Source organism: Ictalurus punctatus, chromosome 1 (genome assembly GCF_001660625.3).
Source record: "Ictalurus punctatus breed USDA103 chromosome 1, Coco_2.0, whole genome shotgun sequence".
NCBI classification, from domain to species: Eukaryota; Metazoa; Chordata; class Actinopteri; order Siluriformes; family Ictaluridae; genus Ictalurus; species Ictalurus punctatus.
Genome location: NC_030416.2, coordinates 7,216,342 through 7,235,347, shown reverse-complemented (window position 1 = coordinate 7,235,347; position 19,006 = coordinate 7,216,342). Strand labels below are relative to the sequence as shown.

At 39.5% G+C, this 19,006-nt stretch overlaps 1 long non-coding RNA gene across 1 annotated transcript; it reads right to left on the bottom strand.

The window, feature by feature from the left end:
* Positions 1-1,059: 1,059 nt before the first annotated feature.
* Positions 1,060-1,998, bottom strand: LOC108257841 (uncharacterized). The gene is made up of 3 exons (XR_001810546.3): positions 1,863-1,998; positions 1,474-1,543; positions 1,060-1,389 (listed from the first exon to the last, which is right to left on the bottom strand). It is a non-coding gene; the product is annotated as an uncharacterized LOC108257841 (long non-coding RNA).
* Positions 1,999-19,006: the final 17,008 nt, after the last annotated feature.

The following is a 19,006-nucleotide window of genomic DNA, read 5'->3' as shown; positions in this document are numbered from 1 at the left end:
CTTTCAGTTATTCTGGTTGGTGGCAGGCAGGTTGCCATGGCACCAGACTGTTTTGCCTGACCTCTGGCCCCTTTAAGGGGTGCTGTGGTCAGCCAGGCATTACCAAATGTGGGGCCAGTTGAAAGGGGGTAGTAGGGCAGGTGGGGGAAGGGGCTGAATATTTCTCAATAAAGGCCGCTCCTCTAAGGACTCCTCTACGCATCCACCTTGCATGCAGTGGCTGGTGTAACAGCCACACATGCACAAGCACACGCACACTCATACCAAAAGTTATTTATTTATTTCTGATGCAAGTATTAGAAAATTTCAATAGGTCAAACAAAACCCCATCTTCATATTATATCATTTATCAAAACCCTATATGCTGTAAACATGATGCTTATTTGCTAGAATATATTTACTAATATAAATTGAAAAATCTAAGTTTATAAATAAATCTAAATTTATATTTATTTTAAATAAATTTAAAATTATAATCTATCTATCTATATATCCTGTTCATGCATCATTTGCTCTTAAAAATAAGGTACTTATCACTGTTAACATGATAAGTAGTATGATCCTAACTTAATTGTGGTTGTATCTTTAGTAATCATGGACTTCTTGTCCATGGTCATTTCACAAACACTACAAATGCAGTAGCTAGAGACTGGCTTGAAAGAATGCTAGAACTTTCCTTTAAGGAAGAATTAAACCACATCTTACTTGCCCTCTTAGTGTGTGTTTATTTTTATTTGATGTCTGTCAGTTAGTTATATAACAAGATATCAAAGTTTCTCTGAGTCAGGTCAGGTTTCACTCAATTAATATGGATGTGCGTCATCCCTGCTAATGCTTTTAGTACATTATATTATTATAAGCTGTATCACAACATTGTATTAGAAGCAGTTCCTGGTTCACTCTAAATGCATAGTATACAATTGTGGCATTCTCAAATGGAAGAAAATGTTAATCAAAGTTTAGTAAATCTGACTATGGCACCCTGTTGGAGAACCAGGGAAATGCTCCCAAATAAAGTCACCCACAAGTTTTACCAATTGATGGCAAAGAGCATGAGAGTGAGACATGAGTATCATGAATATCAAGTTAAATTTTATTATAACACTTAAGCATCATTAAAACTCATCATATGAATATAAATTCACTCTCCCATGAAGCACAATGAGAATTCTAAAACTAGCATTTATCCAGGCCCAGGCTTGGTGGGAAAAAGGCAGGCCAGCTGCAGTTCAGGAGGTCATCCAAACCCATCTTAAGTCACACCAAATTATCAAACACGACTTACGTCATGATGAAAGTTGATGTGTCGGCACACTGAGCATGTTGTGAAGCACACCACCGAATGAAGGCAGCTAGCCTCCTCTGTCCCACACCAAGACTCACTGATGCCTGGAGAGAAAGAAAACACCATTTAACCCAAAATTACACAAAAACACTAAACAATAAATAAAGAAAGAAAAACAAAAATATTACAGACACCGTAGTGTGGTGGCTATAGCGCCCACTGACACCACCACATGCAATAGAGGCAGTTAAACAGCACCTAAGCAGAACCAGAATGATTGTTAACAATAAATAAAATGAATACTAACCACTATAGTATGGAGACAATAGGACATAGCAACAATATACACCCCATCAATAGTAAGGTGATAGTGTGGAAAAAAGAAAGAACAGGTTCGAGGCTGGCTCAATATACCAGCCATCATTCAGCCACAGGCTAATGTTGCGATCACTGAAAGCGACCTACGCCGCCAACTCACCACAACACACGGGCCACCAATTCTGCCCTAACACTATATATAAGGATATTAACCTTGAGATGTTCACCTCATTACACCATGAGCAAAGCCTCAATGTACCTGAATGGAAACAGAAACACTAGGGAGCGAGGAACCCAGAATCACCAAGACACATATGTGCCTGCCAGAATAAGGGTCCTTAAATAATATGGTAGCTCCCACCTCATTGGTCTGCCGAAACCATACCCCAAACAGAGACAATAGGATAGTTAAATCACTTGTCCTACCACACAATGTTTTACCAACAGATTAACTATACTCTTGAATGTATGTGCTTTTAATACATGCTCATTCAAAGGCCTAAATTAGGCCAAGTAGCTGTAATTATCAAAACAAAGGAGAGTTAATCTACAGGAAGGACTTATAGAGATGTGGTAAGCAGCCTTTGAAGCAGCCTTTGAAATGAGTCTTATTTGTAGCAAAGAGCAGAACTCATCCTCCTGTCCTCTGAGGGCTGTGTGTGATATGCAGTGAGAGCTCAGATCAGATTAGTGCTAGCTATATTCTCACATAGACTGTGACTGACACAAAACAGCTAATGGGAATTTATGATACATTGTGATTGCTTATACTTTAGTGTGTTAGCTTAAAGCCAATAGGAATTTATGATACTTTATGATATGATATTTAATTTACGATAGTAAATAGCAAAGCCATTTCATTGTTGCATTACTTGAAAACATGAACTCCATTTCCCAAGATTGTCTCCTTTTCCATTCTGAATTTGTTTCACTCTCTGAATTATCTGGTTTATGCTTTAATAAACCTGCATTTACACTCTTCTCTGTGTGATCTCCTGACTACAACCCCTGTTAAAAATGATGGAATCACCATACTTATAGGATGTTCACCCAGTTTTTTAAACTTCATAGCAAATAAACAAATCACAGATATGACACACAACAATTTTTGTTTAATAGCTGAACATTCAGGCTTTGTCAAACCTACTTCAAACAAGTTAAATGAAATTGTTTTAATTATTGGCATTTTTTTCCAGATCAAATAAAGGAAAAAATTATGGAATCACTCAATGTTGAGGAAAAAATTATGAAATCACCTTGTAAATTTCATTTCTAAAACAAATACTAGCACAAGTCTAAAAATTCAAATTAGTCTGCAGCTAAAAGAGAGTGCTTACAGACCTTAACCTTGGACTTTTGTAAAAGACACATGGCCCCAACAAGAGAGTTGTCAATTGAAACAATGGAAAGGATTATACAACTCTTTTAAGAAGGAAATCCAACACGGAGTGAGGCAAAAGATGTTGGTTGTACAGTCAGCTGTGTCTAAATTTTGGTGCAATGATAAACAAAATGGGAAGGTTATAAAAGGAAAGCATATGGGTATACCAAGCATGTTCGACTCACACCGCCAGGGTCGGGGTTTGATTCCCGCGGCTCTGTGTGTGCGGAGTTTGCATGTTCTCCCCATGCTGCGGGGGTTTCCTCCGGGTACTCCGGTTTCCTCCCCCAGTCCAAAGACATGCATGGTCGGCTGATTGGCGTGTCTAAAGTGTCCATAGTGTATGAATGGGTGTGTGAATGTGTGTTTGATTGTGTGCCCTGCGATGGACTGGCACCCTGTCCAGGGTGTACCCCGCCTTGTGCCCGATGCTCCCTGGGATAGGCTCCAGGTTCCCCGTGACCCTGAAAAGGAGTAAGCAGTTGAAGATGGATGGATGGATGGGCGGAAGCAGGAGTCAATCTTTATGACAGAACTGTAAGAAATCAGCTGAATGAGATGAGATTTATATATAGAAAAGCCTAAAAAAAAAAAAATCAAAAAAAAAAAGCACTAACACCTAAACAGAAAAAGCAAGGTTTCAGTGGGCTAAAGAGCAACAATCATGGATTGCGGATGAGTGGATGAAAGTGATATTCAGTGAATAATCACAAATCCACTTTAGCTGAGGAGATGATGCTGGAAGTTTTGTTTGGTGCTGGTCTAATCCAACATATAATGATGACTGCCTAAAGAAAACAATCAAATTTCCCCACACATTTATGATATGGGGTTACATGTCAGGTAAAGGACCAGGGGAGACCTCAACAGTCAATGTCCAGATGTACAACACTCAACAGTCAATGCCCACTGATTTTTTGGACACTTTTCTCATTCCATCAATAGAAAATAAGTTTAATGATGATGAAGTCATTTTTCAGGATGATAATGCAACTTACCACAGAGCAAAGAGTGTTAAAGTGTGATTTTCTTCAAGAGTGTTTTCTTCAGGAAAGCCATATCAACTCAATGACATGTCTAGCAATCCGACTGAAAATTTATAGTAGAAGTGTAAAACATTGGTCCATGACAAAGCTTCATCCTGCAACGCTGATCTGTCAACTGCTATTCGAGTAAGTTGGAACCAGCTTGATGGAGAATATTGTTTTTTTTTAGTGAAGTCCATGCCTCAAAGTTCAAGCTGTCATAAGAACCCGAGGAATAGCAACAAAGTTAAAATTTATTTTGTTGATGATTCCATATTTTTTTCCTATACTTCATCTGGAAAAAATTATATGCCATTAATTAAAAAATGTAAGTTAATTCGTTTGAGGTACATTTCATAAATCCAGAATGTTCAGCTATTAAACAAAAATTGTTTTGTGTCATATATTTGATTTGTTTATTTGCTACAAAGTAAAAAAGTCGGGTGAGCATCCTCTAAGTGTGGTGATTCAATAATTTTTTCCAGGGGTTGTAGATTTTACCATTTCATGGATGCAGTGGGTTTTTTGGTGAGCTATGTCAGGTTTTGTGTGCCAAAGGGAAAACTTTCAGAGAACAAAAACAGCTGGCTGTTTTTCTACTATGGAGAGGACACTTATGACATAGCATAGAGCCCTACACATTCTCGTGATTGTGAGCAGGATCATCCAGTAAAGTACATGGAAGACCAACCACAGTTTCCTTCCATTAATCCAGGGGTCTTCAATTATATCTACAAAGGGTCAGTGTGGCTGCAGGCTTTCAATATAGCCAAATTGGAGGAACACTTGATAGTTGATTGGAGACTAAGATGAACTGATTAAACAAGTGAAACCAGTCCTTTCTGGATAAGAGTGAAAACCCCTGTATTAAAACTTTTGTCATAATAGTAATCCAACACCAGAAAACCAGTGAGCCGCAAAGAGCTTCATTGACCAGAACGCGACCCAGACCTGTTCATGCCCTGGATGGCCAACCCATTAGTATGGTCATCATCATGTATTGTACCCCTCTACTGCACCTTATAACAAGAGCTCTATATCTAATTTCTGTTTACACTCTTACCCATATTCCCCATAATTCTTGGACTAGAGCAACATAACTACCACATCTTCTTATCTAAAGACATTCAGAGATTTCTGGGCTTTGCAATTTTTATAGGAAGTTTATTCATGGGCTCAGCTCCATTGTGCTATGTGCCAACACATGTCTGAGTCCAGCTCATAACTTTGGCAGATTCCTCCCAACCTACCAGTTGCTCAGTGCTAAATTTTAATGGAAAACCATAATTACTTTTATGCTAGCACTTGTTAACTTCTGCTCCATCTATGCCAAAAGCAAAGTTCCTAGAACCCTACCAGTCAATAGCTACTTTCTTTACACATTCTGTAACATTCATGGTCACACTTGACAGTGATTCTCTCACCAATCTGGCACCTCCTAACATTAAGGGTCAGATGCATAGGGTAAAATGGAATTTAAAATCTGTTTAAAGAAACCAAATATTTCAAGCTTCTATATATTCTGGAAGACTCCAAGATGGCAAAGCGGTAGCACACAGTGGCCACTTAGAGTCCACTTATATGGTGCATGTTACGTGTAGCTTACACCAATTGGGAAAATTTTTAAACAGATGTACATCGGAAGCACTGGTATACATGTGTATCATCTGTTGAATGTTGGAGATCAAAGTTCAGGAGGAATAAATGATGGACTGCAGGATGAGCTACATAACCTCAGGCTGCTACGCAAACCAGGCCCTGGAACCGCAATATTGCCTGATGCTGCGGGCCAGAAGAAAGGGTGCTGGAAATGGTGTATGAGGCAGTGCAAGCGCAAAAAGTGAGCCATCATCAGTGCTAGGCTAAAGGCTAACCCTAGCCATCCAGCTCTACCATCCATTCTCCTCTCCAATGTTCTCTCACTCGACAAAAAATGGACTTACTCAGTCTACAGCTGACTACCCAGCATGAAATCAGGGACTGCTGTGTTTTCATTTTTACAGAAACATGCCTCAATGATAGCATTCTGGAAACAGCCATTCAGCTAGCCAGGCTATGCACACATCATGCTGACAAGATAGCAGCACTGTCTGGTAAGACTAGTGGCAGTAGTCTGTGTGTTTACATAAGCAAAAAATTGTGCAGGAATGCCATTGTGGTTTCAAGCTACTGTTCATCACTGGTGGAGATTATGACTGTGAAATGCTGACCATATTAACTGCTCAGAGAGTTTACCACCATGCTCATTGTTGTGGTGTACATTCAATAAAATACTGCTGCAAAAATTCCACCAGCATGTTGATTTTTCAACTCATGGTACATACACTGTAGACCTTGTTTACACCAAAATTCATGGTGCTTACAAGTCTGCACCCTGCCCCCTCCTTGGCAGCTTGGACCACATCTCTATATGTTCTGCTAATCCCAGCATACAGACTACTTCTGAAAAGTGCCAAACAGGTGAGAACCTGGTCTGAAGGAGCCAGCTCAGCACTTCAGGACTGTTTTGAGCACACAGACTGGAATATGTTCAGAGAGGTTGCTACATACCACAACAGCATAGACTTAGAAGAATACACAGCTATCAGTGATTGGTTACATCAGCAAGTGCATAGATGATGCATAGATGGTCCATCAAGACCATCACCACACGTGCAAACCAGAAACTGTGTATGACTGCTAAAGTGTGCTTGCTGTTGAAAACCTGAGACCCTGCCTTCAGGGCTGATGACAAGGCAGCCCTCCGCACAGCAATTGCCAATCTGTCCTAGACTATCAGTGAGGCAAACTGCAACTACGCACAAAGAATCCACAGTCACTTCATAAACACCAAGGACACAAGGCATATGTGGCAAGGCATTCAGATCATCACAGACTATAAAGCAACACCACCTGTCTGTGATGATGATGCCTCACTCCCAGATGCACTGAACATTTTCTATGCACAGTTTGAAGCACAGAACAACATGCCAGTGAGGAAGACCACTCCAACTTCCACCAACCAAGTACTTTGTCTGTCTGCAGTGGATGTCAGGAAAACTCTGTCTAGAGTTAACCCACTCTTTTGGCAAACTCCCTGTTATTCTGTGTAACTTGCTCTAGACATTGATAGGTAGTCTCCCAAACTTCTTTACCCTGCCTGAACCACAGTCCATGTTCTGTCTAGAGAAAGAAATGAGACCAGTCCTCTTAACTGTCAGCACAAAATGACCACAAGAGTGCCAACTTCCTGATTAGCGCATTCAACTTCAAGATTCAAGATTGTTATTTGTCACATACACAATTATATACAGTAACTAACTCGCAGGGAAATTACAACTTGACCATTGGCTTGGGGTGGTATCGAGATTTGAGACTGTTGACCATTCCCAGCTTTTCCATAAATCCTTTCCAGACCCAGGATGTGATTTTTGCTCCTTGGTCATGTCCTCTGGTTTGCCAAAGTATCTGAATGTGTGGTTGAACAGTAGCTCTGTGGTTACATTGAACCTTGAGTACATGGAACCTTGGCTTGGGTACAAGTGGTGCCAGAGGAGGTGATTTTGTATATGTCAGCTAGCATGTACAGCCACCAGTATTTACTCTTTAGCAGTTGGTAGGGTTTACGAATGCCTGGGTGAGCAGTGGCTGGGGCTGTGTCAGCCCAAGTTACAAGTATTTCCCTTAGCCCTGGGAGTACATTGGTTTTCCAATCGGGGCAGGCCCTGGGGTTTTTAAGCCGATTTGCACATGCTATTTCTTGATCCAGGTACCAGGGGAGAGCACCCACAATACATGACTCATGGGAGGATATTTTCTTCACATTGTTCTCTGGGAGGAGCAGGGTACATATGGGAGAATAAGTTCACCTTGACATTCTTGTAGCCAGGCCGGTACAAAATGCTAAAATTAAACCTGGTGAAGCAGACCCATCTCGCTTGGCAGGAGTTGAGTCTTGTTGTGGTCAGTGAGTCGTCTTGTGGTCAGTGAAAATAAGGAATGGGTTGTGGGCACCTTCCAGCCAGTGTCTCCATTCCTTCAGAGCTAGCTTCACAGTTAGCAGTTCTCACTTGCCGATTTCATTCAGTAGGCGTGAGTTGTCTGGGAAATGGACCACTGGTTGCAGTTTGGGTTTCTCTCCGAACCTCTGTAACAGGATTGCACCCACTCTTCTTTCAGAAGCATCTAGCTCCACAATGAAGGGCTTAGATGGGTCAGGATGTTTAAGAATGGGTAACATTGTGAATGCCCACTTGAGGCATGGCAAGGCTTGGTCATCTGCGGAGTTCAATTTTAGTCTCTGTGGACCTTTTTTCAAAAAGACTATTAGGGGATTGGCAATGGAGCTGAACCCTCTGATAAACATTTGATAGAAATTGTCAAAGCAGAGGAATCTTTGGAGTTCTTTGACAATAGTCGGAACAGGTCACTCTATAACAGTGGAGGCTTTGTCTTGGTCCATGGAGGCCTCCTTGGAGCTAATGTTCTAGCCAAGTAATTACATTTTTGAGACGTGGAATTCACACTTTTCACCTTTCATGTACAAAAAATTTTTTTGAAGTTGAGATAGTACTTGTTTTATGTGGTTTACATGGGTTTCCTGGGATGGTGAGTAAATCAAGATGTGCTAAATTTTCCCAGCATGTCTCTGAGTAAATAATTTATCAGTCACTGAAAAACAGAGGATGTGCAAGAGAGCACATATGGCAAGAAGAATTCAGCTGATTCAGATAAGGTGAAGAGTCAAATTTAACACTGTGCGAGGGTTTTGTTGATATGGTCCTGCATTGCTTGGCTTTCTGTGCATGCAGTTTCAAGGGGTTGCAGGCATGAGGTCAATGGCACAATCATAGGGACACAGGGGAGGCAGGCCACTGGCTTTGGCTTTTGATGGTTGTTGAGGCAGTCATAACTACGGGAACACAGAGACAGGTGTCTAGGCATTGTGGAGATCAGCTGATTGTTTCTCTCTTGGACCAGGAGGTATGGGGATTATCTGCATTCAAGAGAAGCCGACAACTATGGGATAGTTGTCGGTTACAAGAAAGGATATTATACCTTGATGTAAGGTGCTGACTTGAATTTGAACAGGAATGGAAAATGCTTGAGGAATGCTTTTGTGGTTGTGATGAATGTGGCTGGGGACATAATGGGCATTGTGAATTTGGGTGCTGAGTGTCACCAGAATAGAGACCAGACCTTTTGTGCCATTTGTATGCCATAGCTGTGAGCTTGGCTTGGCCAGTCTGCATGCTTTCAGTGGGACTGATGTCAGAGAAAACCCTTACTGCTAGCTTGGGAACCTGACAGTTATGAAGTAGCTGGTCCAGGCAGATGGAGAGGTCATTGAGTGAATCCAGGGATTTCTGTTTGTCATTACATGCAAGTATAGTGAGTATCACAGGATCTAGGCCTTGGTGATATGCTACCTTGAGTGCAGGCTCATTTCACCCACTGCAAGTGTTTTGAATTCCAGAACACTGTGTACTCAGCTGCACTGCTTTTACCCTGGACCATGGAAAGGAGCTGCTCTCCACAAGTAGGTTAATGTTTGAGCCATCTTGCATTTTTTAAAACACTCCTTCCTGCTTGGAGAAGTACAGGGAGCACTGAAGCAAAAACCCCAGGATTAACGGAATACTTGTTAGACTGTGCGATGAGAGGGGGAACTAAGGGTGATGGTGCCGCAGTTGTAGCTTGTGGTGGTGTCTGTGTGTTGGATTGCTGTGTGAACAGCTTGGTGCTTAGCATCTCTCTCTACTTTTGTTGTCCATTGACTATGCAGCCATGCACCACTAGTGCTTGTTGCCAATCTAGCATTCCTACTTCCTCCATGCTGCTGTCAAGCAGCAAAGACGGCTGCAGTTGTTGGTAGTGCTTTAACTGAAGTTGGCAGACAACAAACAAATCCAAAAAACACTTGGCTTAAACTTGGTCAAGGACAGGCAGTAGGTCAGGTGATTCACAAACAGGATATCAGAGGCAAAGAAAAAATCACAAAACCAGGAAAACAGACCAGATCAAAAACCATGAAAGAGAACTCTGAAATATTAGCTTGGTATGTCAGATGGAAAATCACTGAGCTGAGTGAATACTTCACAAAGAGTGAGTGTACAGAGTGTGCTTAATTATGTGAGTAGCAATTGAGGTGTGTGCAATCAGTAATCTGGTGACTGTGGACATGACACTATATGAGACGGTTGGATGTTGCGGTCCTTGGCAGCCATGTTTGTAGGGTGCAGTGTGTTCTGGGAGAGGGAGTTTGGTGCCGATCCTGGTGTGACATAACGGAAACAATAGAATTCCTACAGTCTGCCTCTGGTTATTCTAAAAATCAGTAGATAGTAGCCTAAACATAAATCAAGTGTGATAGCCTCTCAACTTAATCTTCTTGGAGACTATGCTGTTACAAGCCACTTGTGGCAGCTGTGACTCGGGTGGTAGAGTGGGCCACTAATCGTAGGGTTGGCGGTTCGATTCCAAGCCCACATGACTCCACATGCCGAAGTATCCTTGGGCAAGACACTGAACCCCAAGTTGCTCCCAATCGCAAGTTAGCACCTTGCATGGCAGCTCTGCTACCATTGGTGTGTGAATGAGTGAATGAGACACAGTGTAAAGTGCTTTGGAAAAAAGCACTATATAAGTGCAGACCATTTAGTACAAGTAATTTTTGCTAGTTTTAAATAATATTTATCTACCCCAAACAAGTAGTCTTCATTTAGAAATTGGGATAAGCAGCTAACTAGTATGTAGGCCATTTAGGGACTTTAAGAAAAGCCTCCTAAATAGTGACCTCAGAAGCTTGATTAAGTGTGCAAAGCTTCATTACTAATATTGTTTAAAATGTGTTTAACACCTGGTTATTGCTTAATTCTATATGTTATATTACTGTGTTAATGCTTTCCTTGTTATGATAAAATATTAGAATATTTTAAGTATTGTATGTTGGGGAAACAAAAACAGTATGAAGATTTTTATTTGAGGGAAGGTAAGTAGTTTCTCAAAAAGTGAAAAATGTGTATAATGTATAATGTTTATATAAAGTTAATACAGTATATTATATACAGTGATGCCCTCAAAAAAAAAGTATAGCTATTTCCCCCACACAGATTAATATTTGGCATGCAATTACATGCAATGCATGTAATTTTATTAACTTGTAAATGATTTACTGAAAACCAATATTTTTTATTGTAAGATTAATGTACCAGGCTTTTCCTTAATGTTCTTCTAGACATACCTGCACTATTGGCGAATAAAGGAGCTGGTCTTCAGTTTCAGGAGCTGGTCTTCATGTTTCATCTGTTCATCTGTCTCTCCTGCCTCTAAGGTTCCTGGTGTGCTTTGTTTCTATAGTGGTCAGGTAACTCAGCTTCCCTCACCCTCTTTAATCTAATCGTAATATGCCCCATACCTCAGCTCAAACTGTAAACCCCAAATCAAACTGCTTTAATGTGTTCCCCCTTTTGGCCATATGAAACACATTTCTTCATCTGAAGCCACTTTTTAATTAATTAATGGATTGCCAATTGATCCAGGTAATGTTTTCATGTGATTGCAATAGAGTTGTATGTATTTTAAAATCCTGAATATATCTTGGCTTCATCTCAGATATGAGTATATGAATAACATTTATGGAAATAGACCTAGACATGGTGATGCTTGTGACGGGTGCCTTTCCATAACTTCTGGTGTTGGAAAATAAGTGAAGTAATTTTAAAGAAATGTGCCATTTACTTATACGCTTATTCTTTCTGTCAACATTTTTGAAAGTTCTCACTTAATATACATGGACAATTTAAATGGGTTAAAATGTTTTCACTGCAAATTACCCACTGACATTCATTACATCAAAGCCATGTAAATGAAAATGTAAATCCCCAGCTTCCCCATTACACCCATCTAGTCTCTGTACCACCTACATGTTTTGCACCCAAACATGACTGACAGCACTGCCATGGTGACTGCTTGGCACCTTGCCAAACTGCCAGTGGTTACCACAGCACCTGTTCCTATAGCAACCCTTTTTAACAACTTATTTTTTCCCCAACACATCATCGTATATAGATAGGGCTGTTCAAAGAGGAGAAGACTCTATGGATTTATGCTAAATGAAGATAAAAAAATTGGTATGATTTCAGCCTTCACACTGTAACTACTGCTTACAACATCCAACATAATTGCACAAGCAATTCAAAGTGCTTGAGTTTCAAATACCAGATTTTATGGCATCCCTCATGAATTCTGTTTATCGGCAGAGACAAAAAAATCACTACCAAGAATAAGAAACTAATAAATGTTATATTTTTCGAACCCAATTATACAATTTCTCATAAATATAAGTTGTTTGCTATTATTTACTGCTGCAATAATGACAATTATGCATAAGGCATAAAGGAGCCCAATAAATTATGTGATATGAGGTGTTCCTTAACTCTCTGTTTGGAACATACATGTGTTACACTTTAAACAATAATGTGAAAATGAAAATACTATAATTTTTTAATGTATTTCATTTTCACACTTCAGCTTTGATTTGGTGCCAGTACTATAATGTATTCATTCCTGAAAACATATATTTGAATAAATATGTTAATGAATATTTTTAAAAGTAAAAACTAGGTTAAATTATTAGTTGTATTATTTTATTAATGATAAAACTTGGGAGTGACCTTGTTCCAAAATCAACCCCTCACTATTATATACATTACAGCTCATAAAACAAAGGTAGATTATCTGAATTAATTAATTTTCTCAAATTATTTCAATGGCAAAGGGTCAACAGAATCATTTGGTCAATCATACATGCAGATGAGCAAAGCACACATTCAGTGAGATCAATACACACAGAATTCTCACACTCCCACCCTTAATGTGTTTCTGCACACCCTCAGATCACAGTTCTGTGTACAAGATGGCTCAGGTGTACCATCAATACAAAGCACAAAGACAGCTCACACATACAAGTGAAATTTAAGGCATTCATAAATCTAGTAACCGATGGAGGAATTATCGCAGACTGACTGTCATAGCTGGAAAGAAATGAGCTGAATTCAAGAGACTAAGACCCTCAGACAAAATGGAATCAACTTGCAAAACCAAGGCTGCGTCTGTATAGCCGTACTACACAGTAGGCAAAAAGCATTATGCCAAAGGAGTAGTATGTCCGAATTCACAGAATTCATAAAACAGAGAAATACCCGCCTCAATTCTGCAGTATGGAACCAATGGACACTGTACAGTGCTATCCCATAAGGCGAGTGTGTGAGGGGCACTTTGGGGCAGCGGAAAAAGAAGAATTAGGGAAGACAGAGAGAGAGGGAGAAGATCCGGCAATAGTCAAGGGGCCTCACAAGGGGATTAGCAACTTCAGCCACATCCAGTAAAAGGGGGTGGGGTGAAAGGGAAGAGGGTTAAGAAATCCACCTGGTTGTGCATTAATGGAGGCTCTGGCATCACTGTGGCAGTGTGCCACTAGACCAAGGCTGCGTCGAAATCGTGCACTAACCTACTACAACAGTAGGCGAAAAGCAGTACGCAGGAGGGGTAGTATGTCCAAATTCTCAGTAGGCCGAGAAATACCCAGATAGCGTACTACATCTGGTGAGATTTTGCAGTGTGCAACCGATGGACACTATGCGAGTCAAAATCCCATAATGCAACGGGACTGGTGCAGGCGATCTCAGAAAAAAAAATTGGGGAAGACAGCTTGTCGGCTCTCTCCCCGGATTTGTTTAACAACACATGAATAAATTGTTAACTTGTTGAAGGTTTAAACAAGAAAACAGTTGTCACAGCATTTGAAACCTTTTTTGAGAACTTCATCATGCCTTAGTCAGACAAGCTAACAGTAACAAATTTACCTCAGCCTGTTAACACTTCCCACATTAAATTACTAATTCGGTTAACTTTCCTGATGTGCATTTTGCCATTAGTGCAGTTGCTTTAATCTGGTGCTCCCTTTAAGATTTTAGTTCTTATGATGATGTCGAAGGTTACATGATAGTGCCAACATGGCGGATGTAGTATGTCCGGGATTGTGTTCATAGTACACAACACGTACTGGTTAGTACAAACTTTTTCGACGGCCGTGCAGTAGGGACTGCATCGAATGCAGTACATACTGTCACAATATGCGATTTCGGACGCAGCCCAACTTGAAATATTCATGTGCCCTTTTTTCCCCTCCCAGTGCTTCAACTAGTTGGGTGGGCAGAGGGAGGCTGCGTGGAACACTGGAGCAGTTGAAGCAAATGTGCCATATTGTGTGGAGGCTTTGAAACAATCCGACACTCGTCTCCATGGTGACACCTAGTGGTCACTTGCAGGTGTTGATCTTAAACAACCTTGACAACGATCAGACAAGCTTTGATGAATTATAACCTACATGATGTTTGGGTCAAACAAAGAAGGGTGGTGGGGGAGCTGATAGTGTTCTCGACTGGTATGTTGCTGCCTTGGATTTGAATCCTGGATGACGTGTGCTTGTACACATTGTTGTAAGAGCCATTTAAAAATGTGTGGTTTTTTAATGTTTGAGTTTTTAACATCTGTCTGACAACTACCTGAGCTTGGTTTTGTAACTTGTAGGCTCCTTATTGTGACTCACTATAGGTTTTTTTGGTCATGAAAAATGAAGATTAAGAAATGCAAAACTGTCAAAATTCTCTCTCGCCTACGTAATAACCCATAACATCTTTATTTTTCTCAGGAAATTTGGTTGGATTTCACATCAGATGATTAACAAGGCATCCTGAGGCAAGCACTGACCATGGATCAGTGCAAACACTATTGAATCATTTCAGTTTTACAAATTTACATAATAAAACTGACTGGAGAACAGTTCAAATTATATATTAAACACTGGTTCACCTGGAGATCAACACTCCCTAAGGGGTAACCATGGAAATTTCGAAACAGTGATGACGTAACGAAGTCTTGTTTGCTGAAATCACGTGACTGGCCCAATTTGATACATACGCCGAACCACTGACTCGAAACAAAAGATTCGCAAAGGTTTCGAAGCTTCCTGAAGCAATGTTTTGAAAACACCCATCATAGCTTCAACAGTGGGGTATGGTGGTAGGGCAATATACGGCCACTGGGATTTGTGTTTGGGTTGAGGCCTGACCCAGTTGGACATGCAACGTCTCATGAACTCCTGAAGCATGCACACATATGTAATCAAAAAATAAATAAAATAATACTTATACATACATACTGTACTATTGTGTCATGTGACACAGTCAGTGACTGATGCAAATGCAGTTTTATTTTTAAAAAAAACAACAACTGGCAAACAGATTCAAAACAAAGCAAAGAGATGTGAACAGGAACAGGCAGGAATTCAGGCGATCAGCAAATAACAATACAAGAGCAAGTCCAAAAATCCAAAACCATGTAGCAATGCAAGCTCACAAAAACAGAATATCAAGACACGCAGAAGTTAGGCTTGGCGAGTTCAGGTAAAAGCACACTGTGTGATTGAAAACAGGTGTGCATGATCAGAACTCTGTTGAGTGTGAAAGTGCTGGTGGAGTGTGGTGCTGGGGATTGTAGTCTGTGGTGGCCATGTTTGTAGGCCATGATGTGTTTATTGAAGTGGAGTTTCTGGTGGATTCCTGGACTGTCATGACACATACATACATGCATAATTTTTTTTTTTTGATAATACATTAAAATACGAGATTAAAAAAAAGAAAAGAAACAAGATTATCTACTTTTTAACGAGCACCACAGGACAATGAGAGAAAGATACAGTAGGTTTTAGTATTATCTTAATAATTTGCTACATACATTATACAGCCTTGGCAGTGTAATATAATGTCATAATATTATCCTATTTGTAAGTAAATATATAAAAAGAAACTAAATTATAAATATTTTTTAAATTTTATTTATAATAAATTATAAATGGAGAATCAGATACAGTGTATAATATAATAATTAGCATAATACTGGGTTGGATAATTAGCACACCATACAGTTTAAATACACTCAGAAGTATGTGGGGAAAAGTTGAAACATTTAGTATAGTATTCAATGGTGGAAAAATTAAGAATAATTTTTGAGTAATTGAGATAAGAATTTCGATAGTTTTAGGTACACTGAATGACTTCTCTCCATGATGTAAAATCTGAGTTTGAGAGTTGTAAGAGCCATGTGAGATTTTAAAAGTAAGCTTTTGTAATTATTTCAACAGGACCTCGGTAATGAGAGATAAACAATGACTACATTTACATGGACAGCAGTAATCTAATTATTGACCTTAATCTGAGTAAGATAATGAATGAATGAATGAATGAATGAATGCCTTTTATTGTCACTATACATATGTACAATGAAATTAAGAGCCACTCCTTTTTGTTCCGTGTAAACATGTACATTCAATAAACAAGAAGAATAAACAGATAAATACACAGATAAATAAACAAGATAAATAAACAAGATAAATAAACAAGATATACAAGATATGCAAGATATGCAAGATAGATATTGGGGTGGATGGAGGAGGTACTATGAAATGCACAGTTTTGAGACACTATATACATATGCATAATAATGTGATTAAGGTGTTTACATGAGTCGCTTTTAGAATACTCCTGTCATGTTCCCGTTTTACATGTTTTAGAACATAATTTGATTAATCAACATTACATCACCGCGCCATACCGTCCGACGTCCCTCCAGAATTTCACGTATCAACATACAGTTTGTCTTCGTTATGGCACCGTATACGGTTTTGGGTGTTTTTATTAATTTTTTTACGAACGCTTTCAGTGCAGTTAATTATTTGTCATGCTATACGTGCTAATAGACAACTGCTTGAAACGGTGGGTGTGTCCCAAATAGTTATCATCTATATAGTAGCTGAGATACATGTATTTTTCTCCACTACAGGCTGATAGTAGGAAAGTATGCGATTTGGGATACAGCCGAATTCTCTTGTTCGCCTTAAAACATAAAACTGCCGTGTGTGATCGTGTCCTGTCTCAAAATGCGGTGAAAATTCGCACACGACGTTCATAATGTGATTAAGGTGTTTACATGTCACTACTACACGTCCATAATGCGACTAAAACAGGAGTACTCCACCTGTCTTAATTAGATTATTGCTTACTTCGATTATGACCTTAATTAGATTAATGTCAGTAAAAATTGCTGTTTACATGGTAGTTTCTTAATTAGAGTATGGTCTTAATCGGATTAAGAGTGGATTATTGTTGTCCATGTAAACGCAGCTAGTGATAGACTGGAGTTAAATAGAGAATCACAGTACCACAATTAGATCAGTTTGTATGGCTGATTTACTGAGTTTTGAAGAGACGGAAGACTGAAAAACAACTTAGCAGAAATGTTGAACATAGCCATGAAGAGACAGATGATTACATAAAGGACTTGAGGGCCTGAGGGAACTCAACAGAGGTCTCTTATCTGTAACCCACTAAACCTGATTGCAATAACAGTGCACAGGGTCCACACCTAATTGAAACCTTGATGACTAGTAAAAACTACAAAGTGCAAATAATGGTGATCAGAGAGTGTGTATTTAATATTAATTTAATTCTGTAGAAGTATGTTTCGATGACATAAAGGTATAAAGGAGGCATAAAGGAAATGTAAAATCATCTTTTGTGCTGTGTGCATTTGCTGGTGTGTGTGTGTGTGTGTGTGTGTGTGTGTGTGTGTGTGTGTGTGTGTGTGTGCGTGCACGTGCCACATGAAAAGGAAGAAGACTTGCTGCATTTTCTTGTTGGGCCACAGGAGGGCAATACCATAAAAAATGTTCGCCATTTTTATGTTGTCCTTGATGTTTGTGATATTGGTTTCAGACACACTAGATTCTCTAGACAGACTATGTAAATGAAATTTTAATGAAAATTCAAATCAGGGTGATTTTTATATGAACAACAATGAAACAGATGGACAAACAGGCCATCATGCCATCTCCTTGGACAGACATTATGAAGAACTAATGATGAGCTGCTTGGAAGCGTCCGCATGGAGAAGAGCTTTGTGTGCCGCAGATTGAGGTAGTTGGTTGTATGGTTTCACATCGTAAATGGCCTGGAGATAACTGTACAGCCTTCTAGCTTTCCCTGCGGCAGCACTTGAACACCTATTACAATCCCATAATGCCACTGCAGCTAGGAATAAATAAGACCGGAGATGGAATTAAGATGATGATGATAATAATAATAATAAGAAGCAGAAGAAGAAGAAGAAGAAGAAGAAGAAGAAGAGGAAGAAGAAGAAACATTTTACAAACTGCGCATGATTGCTGAAGCACTTCTTTAAAGCTGTGTGTTCAATTTTGATACGTGTTATGCCCTGTTCAACATCCCAGAAAAACTCAGACAATGATCAGATGTGAAAACACTGAAAAACTATTTATGTACCTAGGAAACATGAAAAAAGAGAGAAAAATCACAGTTTTTATATGAGTTTTATATACTGTACACTGGCGGGTGTGTACTAACAAGGAAAGTAACTTAAGACAGATGCATACAGAAATCACTGGGGGGTGGGGGTTCAGAGTGAAACTTGGGCTTCTATGGTAAATACATTCATTCAAGCCAAACAGATGATAAATGGAAGAAATTATGCACAGCACACACACAAGATAAGGGCTTGAGAGAGTTAGGTGGTGTTGCAGGATTGTGTGAAGGGGTGTGTTTTGACCTGAGTATTGAAATATGCAATTTGTTTTGCAGGTACTGGGGCCTAATTCCATGTTATTCAAACTAATATTTGGAGCTATGAAAATGGTTATATCACAGCACATTTTCCTTCCCTTTATTTAAAAACAGCTGCAAAGGGCACTGAGAGTCTACACCACACAATAGTTCAAAGAGATGAGGTTTGTTCAGTCAGACTGAACCCAAATATGCAGCCATTTATATGGATGTTTGTTGTTGTTGTTCCTTGATTGAAAAAATTGAAAAAAATACCACACAGGGTTAAATATGTATGCAAAGTTTAACTGTATTTTTTTTTGTGTGTGTGTGTGTGTGT